Here is a 20,164-nt window from a genome sequence, read left to right as displayed (position 1 = left end):
ACCTGAGAAACCCATTTGACCGGACCACAGCGTGACCGCCCCTGGGTGAGTATAATCTAACCTCTTTTTCTCCTCTTTCAGGTTACATCGGGGGCTTATCTACAGCATTACAGAATGCGGAAGATAAGCACCTGATGACGTTGAGCTTACCTCACCATCGATTTTGAGGGTGACAGGTTCCCTTTAACGTACCTTCAAGGGAAATTGACATGGTGCAGATTTGAAACACACACTGCAGGTCAGTTTATGCGGAGCAAAAAAGAAACACAGTGGGCAGGAGATCTCAATAAATCCCCTCCACTTTGCTGGAATTGTAAGATGCTGCATTTTTGACATAGCAAAAATAAACAGCATCAAAAATGCACCAAAAGCTCGTTGTGAGAGCATAGCCTTAGAGGCTCCCCTTTGAACAGTATTCAACTGACCCTAGTGATCAGCTGTAATCTCTTAGAATGCCTGAAAGTAAGGCTTTGTGCACACGTTGAGCAAATGAATACAGAAATTTCTGCAGCTCTTGGCAAAAAAACAATGAGCTGCAAAAACACAATCTTTTATGCATTTTTGCCCTACATTTTTGGACTGATTTGCGTGAGGTCAGCGGTGAAAAACGCTGTGCAAAAACACACAGAAAATTGACAGGCTGCAGATTATTTTTACACAGGTCAGGGGCCCATCAGACTCATGTGGCCACCTTGACAATGGTTGATGGGAATGCAGTATTTAGCCAAATTTTGTGCCAAGCGTCTCATGTATTTTTCATGTATTTTTCCTAATATTCAAAAGCCGTTTTTGCTATTCACATGTCATAGATTTCACATTGACATGCTTTAACACAATTGAGTGCAGCCATGTTCGTATATTGTACATGTAAGTAGCTGTTTTTTGGTATGCAAATGTTCAGATTAGTTCTTGATGTGCAAGTCAGTTTTCTGTTATTTGCAGTTTATTTTCTGCATCAAATCTGCAAGTCAAAAACACTGAATGTGTGCGTGACCCTTCAGGTTCCTCATTCACTTTGCTGGCATCAGGATTGCTTCAGGTTTTGCTAGCAAATCTGCATGGCAAAAGCGCAAAAATAAAAGCATTAAATCTGCAACATGTTCACAAGTCCTTAGCCACGTGTACACGTTGAGTATTTGAGTTTTTTTACTTCAGTATTTGTACACCTAAACCAGGAGTGGAACAGTCAGAGGAAAAGTATCATAGAAATGTGAGGGTACACCAGGGCGATAGTCGTGGCTGAGGTAAAAATCTCTAGCACACCCTGGCCTCACGTCACATACAAATCACAGGTCTCTATTCCGTTACCTGTCACGTTCTCCAGCTCACCCTCAGAACTTCCTGCACTGCGCTGCACAAACCCTTCAGATGAAGAATAAACAGGTCACAATCCATTTCAATGCTTGAACTATTAACTTTACTGCTTCTGGTACACAGCGCATATGTATTCTCTCCAGAATCAGCATCAGGGTTAACATTGGACAATTTCTCCTCTGTCCCCATCATACCTTCTCTGTTGCTAAGCTCGCTTCCGGGATGGACCGTGCTCTCCAGTCTCTCAGCATCATCTCTGCTCAGTCCTGCTCCAGTAGGGGAACCTCTAAACCGTTTCGCCCCTGTCTCAAGAACATCCACACAGGTAACAAGCCGCCACATTCTGAGTGACCTGCAAGTACTTCTTAGTCTTCTTCTGCAGACCCACTTATTCTGCACTGTCAGCACTTCTGGTGTTTCTCCCCGATGAGGCCCTGACCCCGAATACTGTATGACTGGGCTCTTATCTTTAACGTTACGGAGCTAACAGCCCTGTCAGGACACTCCCACACAGCTGATTAAAATCCCAGATGTTCCCCAGGTTAACTGCTGTTAGCACCTCCTACTTTAACTATATACAGCTTAAGCATACTCTCCACCCCCAACTAGTGGCCAAACAAGGGTACTACGCTATCCCTACAGCTATAACAGTAATCATGCATAGCATTTACCTAACGGGTACCACAAATATGCACAACATGAATTATTTACAATAGCATTATAAAGAAGGCAAACATTCATATTTACGGACACCTCCTTGTGCCCCTTACAGAAACACGTCACCACTTCTGTATTTATCTCCCACTACTGGTTTTGGCTTGCAAATACTGAGGTAAAAAAACTAAAATACTCAACATGTGCACATGGCCTTAGTGTTCAATTTCCCTGAAGTGCCACAACATATTCAAATTAATAAGCTGTCTGTGAAATAAAGAATAGAGAACAGGACATGTCCTGCACAGAGAAGGGCGCTTTTAATAACCGCTGTCCAGTCTGGCTGGTTGGAACAGGAGATCTCTCTGTCTTCTCTCAAGTTTCCTTAAGGCTACAAGCACACAAACTCTTTTTACTGGGTTTTGCAGAGCAGAAACGGAGCAGAAACTCAAAAGGTTTTGGGGAGTTTTGCAATTAGGGGGAAGATTTGGAGAGTTTCCGCTCAGTTTTATCTTCTAAAATTCCTCAAAAATCTACGTGTGCACATAGTGTTATCGAGTGTATAAATATTCATTTCCTAAACAACACACCTTTGTGTTCACTTGAATTTTTTTTCATAACTTTTTGTGAGCTGAGCCTCTATACAATCTCTTTCTATGCATTAATATGGAAAATCCACTTTGCTGTTCATATGAGGAGCTTTTTTTACTCATCATGAAGAAGTTTGAAAAACGTCTGGTGAAAAAGTTCATGTCACTTCTTTAACACCTTAGTGACAGAGCCAATTTGGTACTTAATGACCGAGCCAATTTTTGCAATTCTGACCACTGTCACTTTATGAGGTTATAACTCTGGAACGCTTCAACAGATCCCGCTGATTCTGAGACTGTTTTTTCGTGACATATTGTACTTCATGTTAGTGGTAACATTTCTTCGATATTACTTGTGATTATTTATGAAAAAAAAACGGAAATATGGCGAAAATTTTTAAAATTTTGCAATTTTCAAACTTTGTATTTTTATGCCCTTAAATCAGAGACATATGTCACGAAAAATAGTTAATAAATAACATTTCCCACATGTCTACTTTACATCAGCACAATTTTGGAAACAAAATTTTTTTTTGTTAGGGAGTTATAAGGGTTAAAAGTTGACCAGCAATTTCTCATTTTTACAACACCATTTTTTTTTTAGGGACCACATCACATTTGAAGTCATTTTGAGGGGTCTATATGATAGAAAATAACCAAACAATTAATGAAGGAAAAAATGAACATTTAACTTTTTTTTGCAAACATTTTAATTCAGAACCATTTTTTTTATTTTCACAAGTGTAAAAACAGAAATGTAACCATAAATTTTGTTATGCAATTTCTCCTGAATACGCCAACACCCCATATGTGGGGGTAAACCACTGTTTGGGCGCACCGCAGAACTTGGAAGTGAAGGAGCGCCGTTTGACTTTTTCAATGCAGAATTGGCTGGAATTGAGATCGGACGCCATGTCACGTTTAGAGAGCCCCTGATGTACCTAAACAGTGGAAACTCCCCACAAGTGACACCATTTTGTAAACTAGACCCCTTAAGGAACTTATCTAGATGTGTGGTGAGCACTTTGAACCCCCAAGAGCTTCAAAGAAGTTTATAACGTAGAGCCGTGAAAATAAAAAATCGCATTTGTTTACACAAAAATAATTTTTTGCCCACAAATTCTTATTTTCACAAGGGTAACAGGAGAAATTAGACCACAAACGTTGTTTTGCGATTTCTCCTGAGTACGTCGATACCCAATATGTTGGGGTAAACCACTGTTTGGGCGCACCGCAGAGCTTGGAAGTGAAGGAGCGCCGTTTTACTTTTTCAATGTAGAATTGTCTGGAATTGAGATCGGACGCCATGTCGCGTTTGGAGAGCCCCTGATGTGCCTAAACAGTGGAAACCCCCCACAAGTGACCCCATTTGGGAAACTAGATCCCCCATGGAACTTATCTAGATGTGTGGTGAGAATTTTGAATGCCCAAGTGCTTCACAGAAGTTTAGAATGCAGAGTCGAGAAAATAAAAAAATATTTTTTTTCCACAAAAAAGATTTTGTAGCCCCCAAGTTTTTATTTTCACAAGGGTAACAGGAGAAATTAGACCCCAAAAGTTGTTGTCCAATTTATCCCAAGTACGCTGCGCATGGCAGAGCTCAGAAGGGAGGGAGCACCATTTGACTTTTTGAGCGCAAAATTGGCTGTCGTGTTTGGAGACCCCCTGATGTAACTAAACAGTGGAAACCCCCTAATTCTAGCTCCAACCCTAACCCCAAAACACCCCTAACCCTAACCCCAACCCAATCCATAATCCTAATCACTAACCCTAACGATATCACAACCCTTAACCCAAAACAACCCTAATGTCAACCCTAACCATAACCCTAATCAAAACCCTAAATCCAACACAACCCTAATCCTAATCTCAACCCTAACCTCAAACCTAACTCTAATCCCAATACACCCCTAATCACAACCCTAACCTTAACCCTAATCCCAAACCTAACCCTAATCCCAAATCTAACCCTAACTTTAGCCCCAACCCTAGCCCTAAAGCTACTTTCACACTTGCGTCGTTTGGCATCCATCGCAATCCGTCGTTTTGGAAAAAAAACGGATCCTCCAAATGTGCCCGCAGGATGCGTTTTTTGTCCATAGACTTGTATTGCCGACGGATCGTGACGGATGGCCACACGTCGCGTCCGTCGTGCACTGGATCAGTTGTGTTTTGGCGGACCGTCGGCACAAAAAACATTCAATGTAACTTTTTTTGTATGTCGCGTCCGCCATTTCTGACCGCACATGCGTGGCCGTAACTCCGCCCCCTCCTTCCCAGGACATAGATTGGGCCGCGGATGCGTTGAAAAACTACATCCGCTACCCACGTTGTGCACAATTTTCACAACGTGCGTCGGTATGTCGGGCCGACGCATTGCGACGGCCCCGTACCGACGTAAGTGTGAAAGAACCCTAACCCTGAATTTAGCCCCAACCCTAACTCTAACCCTAGCCCTAACCCTAGCCTTAGCCCTAACCCTAGCCCTAACCCTAGCCCTAACCCTAGCCCTAACCCTAACCCTAGCCCTAACCCTACCCCTAACCCTAATTTTAGCCCCAACTGCTGTTCTCCTGCCGGCCGGCAGATGGAGACAGATGGCGGGCGCACTGCGCATGCGCCCGCCATTTTCTTTTGCCGGCAGCCAGGAGGAGCAGCAGGAGGACCCAGGGACACAGGTGAGTATGGCAGGGTCCCCGTATCCCCCTATTTCTCTGTCCTCTGATGTGCGATCACATCAGAGGACAGAGAATTACACTTTGACTTTTTTTTTTTTTGCGGTCGCCGGTAAACAGTTAATTATCGGCGATCGCAAAACAGGGGTCGGTAAAACCAACCCCGATCATGCTCTTTGGGGTCTCGGCTACCCCCGGCAGCCGAGACCCCAAAGATTCTCCTGGGGCCGGCCGGTGGGCGAACTGCGCATGCGCCCGCCATTTTGAAGATGGCGGCGCCCACCGGGAGCCACGAGGAGCACCGGGGGAGATAGGTGAGTATCGGGGGGCTATCTGGGACCCCCTTTCTCTGTCCTCTGATGTGCCATCACATCGGAGGACAGAGAAATTAAAAAGAGATCGCTTTTTTTTTTGCGATCGCCGGTAAACGGTTAATTACCGGCGATCGCAAATGCGGGGTCGGTAAAAAACCCCCCGAATCATGTTCTCTGGGGTCTCGGCTACCCCCGGCAGCCGAGACCCCGGAGAAAATCCAACTCTGGGGGGGCGCTATTCACTTTTTCCACAGCGCCGTTATACACAGTATAATGCCGCCATCAGCATACTAGCTACTAAACAAAGCCCAATAATATAAGTATCATGGTTATACGTTACCACGTTTCGGTAATAAACCTTCCCCCTGAGGAAGGTTTATTACCGAAACGTGCGTTGGGGAGGGCGCACGGACCCCGGATCTGGTCCATTCACTTGCCCTGCTTTCCTGGTAACGTATTACCATGATACTTATATTATTGGGCTTTGTTTAGTAGCTAGTATGCTGATGGCGGCATTATACTGTGTATTATAGTGGTAATGACTTTCTAATCCATCTGGCACTAGTCATGAGTGGACTTTGACCCCGGCTCCGTGCGCTCCGTTTATGCTCTTTTCAGTGGTGTCCCTGTACACCTTTTGGTACTTGGCCACATCTGCTCTATTGTTTATATTTATATATAGTTTTTGCCTATTCAATAAAGTTGATATTTTATAGATATATTGGGTGTTTTGATCGTTTTTGGGGTCTTTATTGATCCATTTTCGTTTGTTCTAGAGTTGGTAGCGATTTACCCTTTAATATATATATATATATATATATATATATTTTATTAGTCCTTGTGGCATGGCACTTTTATGTATATTGCTCTGACTACAGTACCCTGCTATGCATATACTTGTTGTGTGTTTGTTTTCTCAAATAACACAAAATGCAGTTTTTAAATAAAAGTCATTATTATTAAGTGGAAAAGAAATACAAACCTACAAGGCCCTGCGTGTAAAAGTGATTACCCCTAAACATAATAACTGGTTGGGCCACCCTTAGTAGCTATAACTGCAATCAAGTGTTTGTGATAACTGGCATTGAGTCTTTTACAACGTTCTGGAGGAATTTTGGCCTATTCATCTTTGCAGAATTGTTGTAATTCAGCCACATTAGAGGTTTCTGAGCATGAACTGCTTTTTTAAAGTCATACCACAGCAACTCAATTGGATTAAGGTCCGGACTTTGACTAGGCCACTCCAAAGTTTTAATATTGTTTTTCTTAAGCCATTCAGGAGGTGGACTTGCCGGTGTGTTTCAGATCATTGTCCTGCTGCATAACCCAAGTTTGCTTCAGATTAAGGTCACAAACAGATGACTGGACATTCTCCTTCAGGATTAGGCCTGGGTGTCACTGTAAGAGGGTGGTGCTGTTATGGACAGTAAGGAACACGCTGTGACTTTAAGAGATTGCACCCCCTTGTCTGGTGCGATGGAATGTTCTGCTTCTCCCCTGCAAGAGGCTATGTGAATGAGCTGGATTGTGCAGAGGGTGGGGGTGGAGCCTGAACAGCGTGTGTGAGCTGAAGCTGCTGCAGAGAGAACTTTGTGCTGTTTTCTGTAAGAAAGGACCCACAGCCTGTAACAAAGTGGACATGTGAGACTTGACAGACTTTTTCTGGAGCAGCGAGAGTGGCTGTCCTGTGTAAGTTTGAGAAGCCATGAAGATACCGAGAAAGGGATTTACAGTTTCCAGGAGCACCTCCAGGACCCAGAAGCAAGGAGAAGATCATGTTTCACGGAGCTGGCAGAAAGCCGTGTGCACCACCGTACTGGACTGCTGGGGCCCCCCTGGGACTGGATCTGAGTCCCCAACATCACCGTGAGCTTGTTCCCGTTTTGTGCACATGTCAGGGTCTAGTGTAGGCTTCAATAGTCAGAACACGGCAGCCGTGAGGCCTGCTTAGTAAAGGCCAGGGAGGTTATATGTAGGAGTAGCATCATTATTTGTTTATTGTTTGCATTTACTTGTGTGACGTATGTTGATTCTGTAACAGTTGGAGTACCGTGCTATTTTACGGACAAGCTAAAGAATAGAACTCTCATAAATTATGTTTTGCCATTGCATACCCGTTTGCATCTTCCTCATCCACTTTATTCCTTGCCTTCCAATAAATCTACCCTTTGTTGTTCGCACCATCTTGTGTACGGTAGTCTTCCTGCACCGTCGTGGTCCCCCGGCCATCGCTTCATCACTAAAGAATTTGAACTCAGCTTCCCAAAGATGTGATAAATCACAGTTAATTTATGCTGTAAGGGGGAGGGGGGGCAATCACTTTGTCACACAGGGCTCTGTAGGTTTGGATTTATTTTTTTCCTTAAATAATAAATACCTTCATTTAGAAACTGTATGTTGTGTTTACTTGTGTTATCTTTGTCTAAAATTTACATTTGTTTGCTGAACTGAAACATTTAAGTGCAAACATGCAAAAGAATAGGAAATCAGGAAGGGGTAAACACTATATCACACAACTGTACGTGTCTGCAGAGTGTATTTTTTTTAACATTTCAGGAATGCACAGTTTACAGGGAACAATATGTCATACATTAATAGAATCATTTTTATCTTGCTTAGGGTGAAACCTGTAATGAACCAAGAATTGCTGAACACAATCAACCTCCAAACTGAACTTTTACAGCCTGGATTTCACCAACTGGGAGCTTTCGAAAACATTTAGTTTCATAACATAACACAGGAAGTGTAGTAAGAGATAGTATGAAGTGACTACATTGACTTTTTCCATGATGCAGTATTGTACATGTGTACCAATAAATTAAGGGGAAACCTCTGTGTGCCTCTATATTAAAGGCATCTAGATATACAGTATCAGCTAAAAGATTTTTTGGGAAAATGGATTATGGCCCTAAAAACTCATGAAGCTATACAGAGTGATAAAACGCCATCTGCACAAATATATCATAAAGGGGCAACCCCAGGGAAAACAAAAGTGTGCACTATACACACTGTTAGGATTCAGCTGTGCTGGTCTGCTTAAATGGTCGTCACATGACTGTGATTTGAGGATGTGACTTGCTTCTCATCAGTCAGCGCAGTATGCTTTTCGTATACTTGCAGACACATAAATGACTGTTGGAAATGGTCATCAACATTTTACTGAGAAAAGCAGATGAGAATCTAGTTGACAGGTGATGACCCCTTGAATCAACTAACAAAGCTGACTAATAGCAGCCTGTACATTATGCACTTTTAAGGCTGGAATCACACTTGACATATTTAAAAAAAAAAAAAAAAATCTGTCCGATTTTGACAGCCGAGAATCGCACAAATGTTCCCGAACAGTGATCTGTATGTAATCTGTTTTCAATGCGAGGATGTGATTTCCTCGCATTTACTGACAGTTAGTGTTGAGCATTCCGATACTGCAAATATCGGGTATCAGACGATATTCCCTGTATCAGAATTCCGATACTGAATTCCGATATTTTTGCGATATTGGATACCGGAATCAGAAGTTTCCATAGTGCAATGATGCACTATAATGGAGTGGGGGCGGTGCGTTGGCGGAGACTGCGTGTGTGTGTGCGGGCGGGGTCTGTGCGTGACCGTGGGGGCTCGATATGTGCCTGTCGGTGCTCTGTGCGTGCCTGCCGGGGCTCTGTGCAGGCTTGCCGGGGCTCTGTGCAGGCATCGTCCGATGGGACTACAAGTCCCATCGGACGATGCCTGCAACAGTGACAGTGATTGACACATTAGCCAATGATGGGACAGTAGTAATCCCATCATCCGGCTAATGTGTTGAATGTAAAAAAAAAAAAAAAAAAAAAAAAAAATACTACATACATACTACATACAGTACATATAACAGAGTACATACTCACCATTATAGGATACCTTCCTCCCGTCATTGTGTTCCTGGATCCCCTGGAGAGCGGTGGCAACAGCTGATGCTGCTGTTCTCCATGGGAGATCGTCGTGGGACACTCGTGGATTTCTGCAGACAGGGAGTGTATTGGTTGTTTATTTTAATATTTTTTACAGGTGACACTGGCTTCAGGGATCAAAATGACAAGTAATGGTGAGTATGTACTCTATGTTATATGTACTGTATGTCTGTATGTATGTATTGTATGTAATGTACGAATGTAATGTATGTAGTATGTATGTTGTATGTATGTTTTTTGTTACAGTCAACAAATTAGCCGGATAATGGGACTACTACTGTCCCATCACTGGCTAATGTGTCAATCACTGTCACTGTTGCAGGCATCGTCCGATGGGACTAGTAGTCCCATCGGACGATGCCTGCACATAGCCCCGGCAACCCACACAGAGCCCCGGCAAGCCCGCACAGAGCCCCCGGCAAGCCCGCACAGGTCCTGTGTGAGTGGTCACGTGGTACCGCTCATTACAGTGATGAATATGCACATATTCATCACTGTAATGAGTGGTACCACGTGACCGCTCACACAGGACCTGCTGCCAGCACTGAGAGGAGACATCGTGGAAGCTGGGTGACTATTTCTCTGGAAGCGGGCGGGCGCACAGGGGATGGAAGGTGGGAGGTGACCCCTAAAATTTATTTTTTTATTTTTAACACAAACAAAAACTTGATTTTTCATCTCTTGTCTCCTGCAGGGGACAAGAGATGAATGCCGCCTTCAGCACCACACGCAGTGGGGACAGCGCTTACTGTAGCGCTTTCTCTCATGTGGATCGCCCCCAGACACAGGGCCATGAGTTCTCGGTACCAGGCCTCTCTGGTTCAGTTCTGAGGCTGTCACGGTGGCTAGACCTGGTCCATGACCCTGCTTAGGGGCGTCCAATAAAGGTGGTACAGTCTGTCAGGGATTCGTGACGCCACCTGTGGTGTTCTGTCAGGGTGACCGACGCTGCTGTGGGGTCCGCTGGGGTGATGGAATGGCAGCTGGATGGTATACCTTCCCACAGGTGAAGTATGTCCCCAGGGCTTCCCAGTAAGGTGGATGGTGATGGTGTGAGGTGCAGTCAATAACGAGGACACAAGGTTGCAGTCTCTTTACCTCTTTACTGAAGACTTCAGGATCCTCAATCCAGAGCACGCTTAACAGGGCTATCTGAGACCGACCGGTCCAATGGGCACATCCAGAGTTCCCTTTGCAGGTGGAAATCAGTGCCTACCACTAGCGCCTGTGTCTTGTAGTGCTACCCTGCTGAGCATTCGGAATAGTCCTCACAACTGCTGTTCTCGTTCGTTCGTTCTTTCTAATTCTCTCTCGCTTGTTCCAGATGTTACTAGTTTCTCGTCCCCCAGTATGTTATGGCTAGGACGCACCCGTATGACGGGAGGGTTCGGAGCTCTTCCAGGACCCTAGAGATGCCCCTCTCCACGCGTTGCCCCCTAGGTCTTCGTAGGAAATTTAAGGTAGACAGCCAACCTATAATTGACTGTCCTGCGGAGTTCGAAGTAAGGCCTAGAGTCAGTTACTCCAGCAGTGTTCCGGCCACCGGCTATGCGCCTCAGTAGGATGTTGCCTCGGTCTCACGGCACGACTCCTACTGGCTCTCCTTTGTGCTTGATCTCGTTTCTCACTGTTCCACAATATCCTTCCCTTCGTGTCTCTCTCTTAGGATACCGCCGCGGGGTGTGCAGGCGCGGTTCCGTTACATTCTGCTCTGTTCGCTAGGTCCCTGCCAGGTTCCCACGCCTGACAGGGACCCCCCCTGTGTCTTCTCCCTGCAACACCCCCTGCCACGGGATGTTGCCTGAATCCAACCCAGTCAGCTTCTGACTAACTTCCTATCCAACCCCTAGTTTTACCAGTGTGAGGAGTGGCCCAATAAATAAAGCCTTTTTCTCCCCCTAGTGGCCGGAGTGTGAAGTGTAATGTGTGCTGGTGATACCTGGTCAGTAGAATTCCTTCAGTGCCATCAGACGTATCATCACTCCCCTTAGTGGCAGAGTGTCATACTGCAACAAGCAGATCTTTGGGGCGCTGCACATGCGGGTGGTACGTGCACACGGAGGAGAGTGCATACTGTTCTCCGTGTGCACGTGTGCGGTGCACACGGACAACTTCGGTACTGTTTTCTCCTGTACCGGAATTATCTGGACGTGTGAAACCGGCCTAAGATGTAGGGGCAGCACTGTGGCTCAGTGGACAGCACTGCAGCTTTGCAGTGCTGGAGTCCTGGGTTCAAATCCCACCAAGGACAACATCTGCAAGGAGTTTGTATGTTCTCCCCATGTTTGCTTGGGTTTCCTCCCACACTCCAGAGACATACTGATAGGAAATGTAAATTGTGAGCCCCATCGCGGACAGTGATGATAATGTGTGCAAAACTATAAAGTGCTGCAGAATATGTTAGCGATATATAAAAATAAAGATTATTATGTATGGAAACATTGGATATATGAAATTTGGGCTGCATTACCGTTACACAGAATATACTTCTAAAAGTGAAGAAACTTAGCCTAGGAGAGGCATGTTTCATAAGTATTAGGGTACCAACAAAGAAAGGTTCACCTCATCGCAGCTGATGGGTGCTTGTAAGTTCTTAGGCTCATAGTGAAAAAATAAAATAGTCAATGGACATAAAACATTCAGACACTATACCTGCTTCAGTGAAAAAAGAGGTGAGAGAAAAAGTAAGGGTATGTGCACACGTAGGTTGGATCTCTGCGGATTTTTACGCACCTGTTTTTGTAAATCCGCAGGTAAACCCCACTGCAGATTTACAGTGGATTCCACCTGCAGATTTACACCTCTGGATTCCTATTGAGTAGCAGGTGTAAATCGCTGCGTAATCCGCACAAAGAATTGACATGCTGCGGAATAAACGCAGCGTTTCCGCATGGTTTTTTCCACAGCACGTGCACTGCGGATTTTGTTTTCCATAGGCTTACATGGTACTTTAAACTCATGGAAAACTGCTGCGAATCCACAGCATCAAAACTGCTGCGGATCAGCAGCAAAATCTGCAGCATTTGCACATAGCCTAATGCAACTATGATGATACCTGCGAGAAAAAAAAAATCAGTCCGTTTCTTTCAGATGGTAAAACTCACATAGATGAGTGAATCTAGCCTTAGGCTGCCGTCACACTAGCAGTATTTGGTCAGTATTTTACATCAGTGTTTGTAGCCAAACCCAGGAGTGGGTGATAAATACAGAAGTGGTGACATGTTTCTATTATACTTTTCCTCTATTTGTTCCACTCCTGGTTTTGGCTTACAAATACTGATGTAAAATACTGACCAAATACTGCTAGTGTGACGGCAGCCTTAGGCTGTAATCATTCATACAGCTATTGGTGTACTTATATATATATATATATATATATATACACACGAGAGTATAAATCGGACGAGCATGCTGTGATTTGACTCAGAAATCGAATGAGACTTGCCCTGTCAAGTTTATGGGTGTGAGAAAAAAAAAAAAAAAAAAATCACATGCGACAGTGTGGTATCAGATTTTTATGGATACTTTGCAATTCTATAACATGGTCCTGCACATGATTAATATGTGTCCTCATATGAATTTGAGCGTGGGAAAATATTCTGAAAAGTTCCCAGGCTCGAGTTCATATGAGGACATCCAGCAGAGGGCGCATCACCGCGACTCAGGGTAACTACAGGTCATTCCGCTACATTCCATTCATTAGCCGGGTTTTTGCAGGCAGGGGCGGCTGCATTAGCAGGCTTCTGCTTGTAAAATTAGTTAACCCTTTCAGATGGTTTTACAGCTTGGGACGAGACTGATCGTTGGAAGGTATGGAATATTGTTGTTTGTTTTGTTTACTTTTGTTTCAGGTGACAAGGGTCTTCAGGTGGATTACCAGTATAATAAAATATTACAACAACCTGTGTATTTATTTCATTAAAAGACTTTGTAATAATGTGTGTGTGTGTTTTTTTTAACCATTTCATACTATTGGATTAATAATGGATAGGTGTCATAATTGACACCTCTCCATTATTAATCTGGTTTAATGTCACCTTACAATAGCAAGGTGACATTAACCCTTCATTACTCCATATCCCACCGCTACATGGGAATGGGAAGAGAGAGGCTAAGTGCCAGAATAGGCGCATCTTCCAGATGTGCCTTTTCTGGGGTGGCTGGGGGCAGATGTTTTTAACCAGGGGCGGCCAATAACTGTGGACCCTCTCCAGGCTATTAATATGTGCCCTCAGTCACTGGCTTTACTACTCTGGCGGAGAACATTGCGCGGGAGCCCACGCCAATTTTTTCCGCGATTTAACCCTTTATTTTAATAGCTAGAGCCACCAAATTTAACATACAGACACTTCTTCCATTACTAAAGAGGAATATGTAATAAAAGAAGGGATATGAGATGGTTTACTGTATGTAAACCAGGTCTCATATCATGTCGGGATTCAGAAGGAGATAGCAGAAAAGCCAGCTTTTCTGCTATCTAGTGCTATATGAAAAAAAAAAAAAAAATATAATATATATATATATATATATATATATATATATATATATATATATATACACCTATACTATGTGTAGACATTTATTTTAGCTATTCTATTTTAACCTGTCAGTGTGATTTTACTGTACACCGCACTGAATTGCCAGCTTATCGCTAGAACACCGCTGCGTATTTCTTGCAAGTCACACTGTTGGTCCGTGTGTAATCCGTACTTGTCTCGCCCCCATAGATCATTGGCGTATTTTTTGCGCAATACAGTGACAAACGCAGCATGCTGCGTTTTTCTACGGCTGTAGAAGACCGTATAATACGGATCAGTAAAATACGGCAGATAGGAGCTGGGCCATGGAGATTCATTGGGCCGTGTGCAATCCGTATTTTCTGCGCCTCTCATACGTCCGTATAACTCGCTTATAGTTACAAAAGAAAAAAAACACTTCTCACCTCACAACGTGCCTGGCTGCTCCCTGCTCCGGTCTCGGCGGCTGCCGCTGCACTGCCTGACACACAGCGAGTGCGCGATGATGTCATCGCGCACCCACAGCGGCAGTGTCAGAGGCAGAGTGGGGAATGATGGGAGAAGGAGTATCAGGTGACGCTCTCTCCTCCATTATTTGCTTTGAACTTTACTGGCATAGTTCAATGCAGCAGCGGGGGAGTTGGCGCTGGCGACAGGCGGGCCCCCCTGCCTCACAGAGGCCCCATAGCGACTGCATGATGTGCCGCTAGCGGGGGCCCTAGGCAGCTGCCTGCCCCTAACGCCGGACCTGAATGGGCCCCCTGTCTCGCCAGGGCCCCGGCACATGCCCGGGTACGCCGGCCCTGTGTGAATGAATATGTGAACACCTCTGGCATCTCTCGTAATGGAGTCTGGGCAACTGATGCTGAAATCATGGCCACAGCAAATCTGTTGAGTTGTGACATCGTCATCCACACCAAAGTTGGTGACACCATGGATTGGTTGACCTATCCTGCAAGCTTCAATCTGCAGTCAACAACAGAACATGCACTTTATCTTGAAAACAATCATGATCATTTTAATGTTGTTATCAGTGTTTACCTTTGATCGTTTATATTGTAGTATCCTGTCACCAGCCATGTGTACGATTATCAGCCGAAAGCCTCTCTGGAACCAATAATCGCCCCATGTAAAAGTACCTTTATAAGTTGAAGTTTCAGAATGTTATAACTTTTATTATATCCTGAACAGTTTTTTTTTTATGAACAGTCAAGGTTTTCAGGTTGAAGTAAAAAAAAAAAAAGTCTGTGTGTTTAGAGTTTTAAACACTAAAATGTTGAAAAATTATGTAATTCTTGAGTATATCACTCAATGGTGCTCATAAAAGTGAAAAATCTGATCTTTAATTTGCTTTAATCTTTAATATATTCAAGAACGGGGCCACAGACATAACACAGGGGGTTCCAAACAGCGCACATGGGATCCCAGACAGCGCACAGGGGGCAGAGACAGTGCACAGGGGCCCTGCGTGCTGTCTCTTCCCCCATTGCACACTGTCACTTCCCCCTCCCTTGAGCACCTTCTCTGCCCCCTGTGCGCTGCCTGGGACCTCGTGTGCTAAATGGGTCCCTGTGCGCTGCCTGGGGCCCTGTACGTTGCCTGGAGCCCTTGTGCATTGCCTTGGGCCCCTTTGCACTGCCTGGGGCCCCGTGCACTGCCTGGGGCTCTGTGGGCTGCATGGGGCCCCTGTGGGCTGCCTGGGGTCCTGTGCGCTGCCTGGGGCCCCTGTGCACTGCCTGGGGCCCCATGCACTTCCTGGGGCCCCTGTGTGCTGCCTGGGACCTCTATGTGCTGCCTGGGGCCCTGGGTGCTGCCTGGGGCCCCGTTATTAAGAATGTCACTCAATGGTTCTCAAAAGCCTGAAAAATCTGATCTACAATAGCTGGGGTATATTTTGACCTGGAGGGGTATAAACTGGACTAGTCCAATTTGTACCCCGGGGTATAGTTTGGGCTAGGCCAGAATATACCCGGGGTATAATCTGGCCCAGAGTTTTAAACACTAAAATGTTGAAAAATTATGTAATTCTTGAGTATATCACTCAATGGTGCTCATAAACGTGAAAAATCTGAACTTTAATATGCTTTAATCTTTAATATACTCAAGAATGGGGCCACAGACATCACACAGGGGGTCCCAAACAGCGCACAAAATCTGGCCTAGGCCACTTTAACCCCGGGTATATTCTGGGCGGGGGGTTAATCTGGCCTATTACACCAGTTTAACACATCTGTGTTTTGCAGTCCATGCTTGGACCGCGATGCACCGAATGGCTGCAGGCAGTGGCGTAACTACCGCGGTCGCAGCGGTCGCCATTGCGACGGGGCCCGGCTGGTCAGGGGCCCTCCGCCCGGCAGGTCAGAGGCACCGGCCGACACCATGTTGCAGTGCAGGAGGAGATCCCTCCCGCACGGCAACAGTCCCAGGCGTATCTAGGGGGAGGGGGCAGCCGGGGTATGGGAGAGGAACTTGGAAGCAGCTCCAGCAGTCAGCACTGTGAGACTGTGACAGCTCTCCTGCTCTGAGCCCCGGGACTGAAGGGGAGAGCGGGGGAGGGGCGGGACATGACAGCGGTGTGCAAGCAGGAGACGCTGAGGAGCTGCAGGTTAATATCAGCCTTCCCTTTACCAGAGAGAAGTGTGAGATGTGTGTATGAGCTGGTGTGTTTGTGTGTGATATCTATAGTGTGTGTGTGTGTGTGTTATATATGTAGTGTGTGTGTGTGTGTGATATCTGTAGTGCGTGTGTTATATATGTAGTGTGTGTATGACATCTGTAGTGTGTGTATGACATCTGTAGTGTGTGTGTGATATCTGTAGTGTGTGTGTGTGTGTGTGTGTCATCTGTAGTGTGTGTGTGTGTGTGATATCTGTAGTGCGTGTTATATACACTACAGATATCACACACACTACAGATGTCATACACACACTACATACAGTGGGGCAAAAAAGTATTTAGTCAGTCAGCAATAGTGCAAGTACCACCACTTAAAAAGATGAGAGGCGTCTGTAATTTACATCATAGGTAGACCTCAACTATGGGAGACATACTGAGAAAAAAATCCAGAAAATCACATTGTCTGTTTTTTTATCATTTTTTTTTGCATTTTATGGTGGAAAATAAGTATTTGGTCAGAAACAAACAATCAAGATTTCTGGCTCTCACAGACCTGTAACTTCTTCTTTAATAGTCTCCTCTTTCCTCCACTCATTACCTGTAGTAATGGCACCTGTTTAAACTTGTTATCAGTATAAAAAGACACCTGTGCACACCCTCAAACAGTCTGACTCCAAACTCCGCTATGGTGAAGACAAAAGAGCTGCCAAAGGACACCAGAAACAAAATTGTAGCCTTGCACCAGGCTGGGAAGACTGAATCTGCAATAGCCAACCAGCTTGGAGTGAAGAAATCAACAGTGGGAGCAATAATTAGAAAATGGAAGACATACAAGACCACTGATAATCTCCCTCGATCTGGGGCTCCACACAAAATCCCACCCCGTGGGGTCAGAATGATCACAAGAACGGTGAGCAAAAATCCCAGAAACACGCGGGGGGACCTAGTGAATGAACTGCAGAGAGCTGGGACCAATGTAACAAGGCCTACCATAAGTAACACACTACACCACCATGGACTCAGATCCTGCAGTGCCAGACGTGTCCCACTGCTTAAGCCAGTACATGTCCGGGCCCGTCTGAAGTTTGCTAGAGAGCATTTGGATGATCCAGAGGAGTTTTGGGAGAATGTCCTATGGTCTGATGAAACCAAACTGGAACTGTTTGGTAGAAACACAACTTGTCGTGTTTGGAGGAAAAAGAATACTGAGTTGCATCCATCAAACACCATACCTACTGTAAATCATGGTGGTGGAAACATCATGCTTTGGGGCTGATTCTCTGCAAAGGGGCCAGGACGACTGATCCGAGTACATGAAAAATTGAATGGGGCCATGTATCGTGAGATTTTGAGTGCAAACCTCCTTCCATCAGCAAGGGCATTGAAGATGAAACGTGGCTGGGTCTTTCAACATGACAATGATCCAAAGGACACCGCCAGGGCAACGAAGGAGTGGCTTCGTAAGAAGCATTTCAAGGTCCTGGAGTGGCCTAGCCAGTCTCCAGATCTCAACCCTATAGAAAACCTTTGGAGGGAGTTGAAAGTCCGTGTTGCCAAGCGAAAAGCCAAAAACATCACTGCTCTAGAGGAGATCTGCATGGAGGAATGGGCCAACATACCAACAACAGTGTGTGGCAACCTTGTGAAGACTTACAGAAAACGTTTGACCTCTGTCATTGCCAACAAAGGATATATTACAAGGTATAGAGATGAAATTTTGTTTCTGACCAAATACTTATTTTCAACCATAATATGCAAATAAAATGTTAAAAAAACAGACAATGTGATTTTCTGGATTTTTTTTTCTCAGTTTGTCTCCCATAGTTGAGGTCTACCTATGATGTAAATTACAGATGCCTCTCATCTTTATAAGTGGTGGAACTTGCACTATTGCTGACTGACTAAATACTTTTTTGCCCCACTGTATGTAGTGTGTGTATTACATCTGTAGTGTGTGTGATATCTGTAGTGTGTGTGTGATATCTGTAGTGTGTGTGTGTGTGCGTGTGTGATATCTGTAGTGTGTGTGTGTGTGATATCTGTAGTGTGTGTGAGGCAGGGGTGTAACTACGACAGACTGGCAAGTCAGGGGCCTGATAGGTCAGAGGCACCCGACTGCCCCCGTCGCAGCCGCCGCAGTGAACTATACCGGCGTTTATGATGCCGGTACAGTTCAAAGCAATGATGGAGGAGAGAGCGTCAGCTGATGCTCCCTCTCCCATCATTCCCCTCTGCCTCTGACACTGCGGGTGCGTGATGACATCACTTCATCGCGCACCCGCTGTGTGTGGGGCCAAGGCAGTGCAGCATCTGCAGAGGTGATGGTGGCCCCCATATTGGCAAAGCCTGTGGCGGCTGCTGGGACCGGGAACAGGCAGTTCCGGAGCTAGTGGGGGGCACGTGGACCAAGCCGCCCAGGAGGGGGATGCCGCAGCGGCTCAGCCATATGGAGGATCCGGGGATGAACATGGAGGTGTACGGGACCGGCGGAAGTGAGGTGTGTCTGCTGCCCGTGTGTCGCCGTCTCGGCCCCCAGCGTCCCAGGCCCCCTGTGACACCAGCCCCGTTTCGTCCCTGCTGTCCCGTGCCCCATGTCCTAGTAGGTCCCCAGGTTCAGGTCATGGTGCTCCTCTGGGCTCCCTGTACACACCTTGTTCCTCCTCCCCTGGTCTCCCAATGCTCCTCATCTCCCATGCCCTTAGTCCTCCTGCACCCCCCATGCATTCCCTGCCCCTTGTCCCCGTGTGACTCGTCTGCCCTGCTCTCAAGTCTCCCCTGTCCCATTTCTCACCGTGTGTTCTCCATCTACCCTGTCCTTGTAATCCCTGTGCCCCCTTCTTCCCTCCTCCCAAGTCCCCCCCCCCATCTTCCTCTGTCCCCTTGCGTCCCTATCTACTCTGCCCTCGGAGTCCCCTTGTGTCCTCTTGTGCCTGTCTCGATTGCACCCTAGTCCCCATGTGTCCCATTGTGCCCTTCTCCCCTTCCTCTTAGTCCCTATGAGTCCCCTTGTGCTTCTATCCCTTGTCCCCGTGTGTAGCCTTGTGTCAGTGTCCCTTGCCCACTAGTCCCTGTGTGTCCCCTTGCGCCTGTCTCCCTTGTCCCCTTATGCTTGTGTCCCTTGTCCCTGTGTGCCAGTCTTCCTTGCCTATTAGTCCCTGTGTGTCCCCTTCTCAGTCTCCCTGGCCAACTAGTCCCTGTGTGTCCCCTTGTGCCAGTCTCCCTTGTGTCAGTCTCCCTTGACCACTAGTCCCCTTGTAACCTTCTCCCCTGCCTCCTAGCCCCCACGTGTCCCCTTGTGCCTGTCTTCCTTGCTCCCTAGCCCCCCTATGTTACCATTGTGCCTGTCTCCCCTACTCCCTTTGTGTCCTTGTCCCCTGCCCCCTAGTCACCATTTGCTCATGTCTTTCTCACTGCTCCTGTATGGAGGGGCTGCATTACACTGTGAGGGGGGCTGCATTATATTCTATGGGGGTTACATTGTATTGTATGGCAGGGCTGCAGTATACTCTGTGGGGTGGCTGTATTATACTATATGTG

The sequence above is a fragment of the Ranitomeya imitator genome, chromosome 6 (assembly GCF_032444005.1).
Source record: "Ranitomeya imitator isolate aRanImi1 chromosome 6, aRanImi1.pri, whole genome shotgun sequence".
NCBI classification, from domain to species: domain Eukaryota; kingdom Metazoa; phylum Chordata; class Amphibia; order Anura; family Dendrobatidae; genus Ranitomeya; species Ranitomeya imitator.
This window is presented reverse-complemented; position numbering follows the sequence as displayed.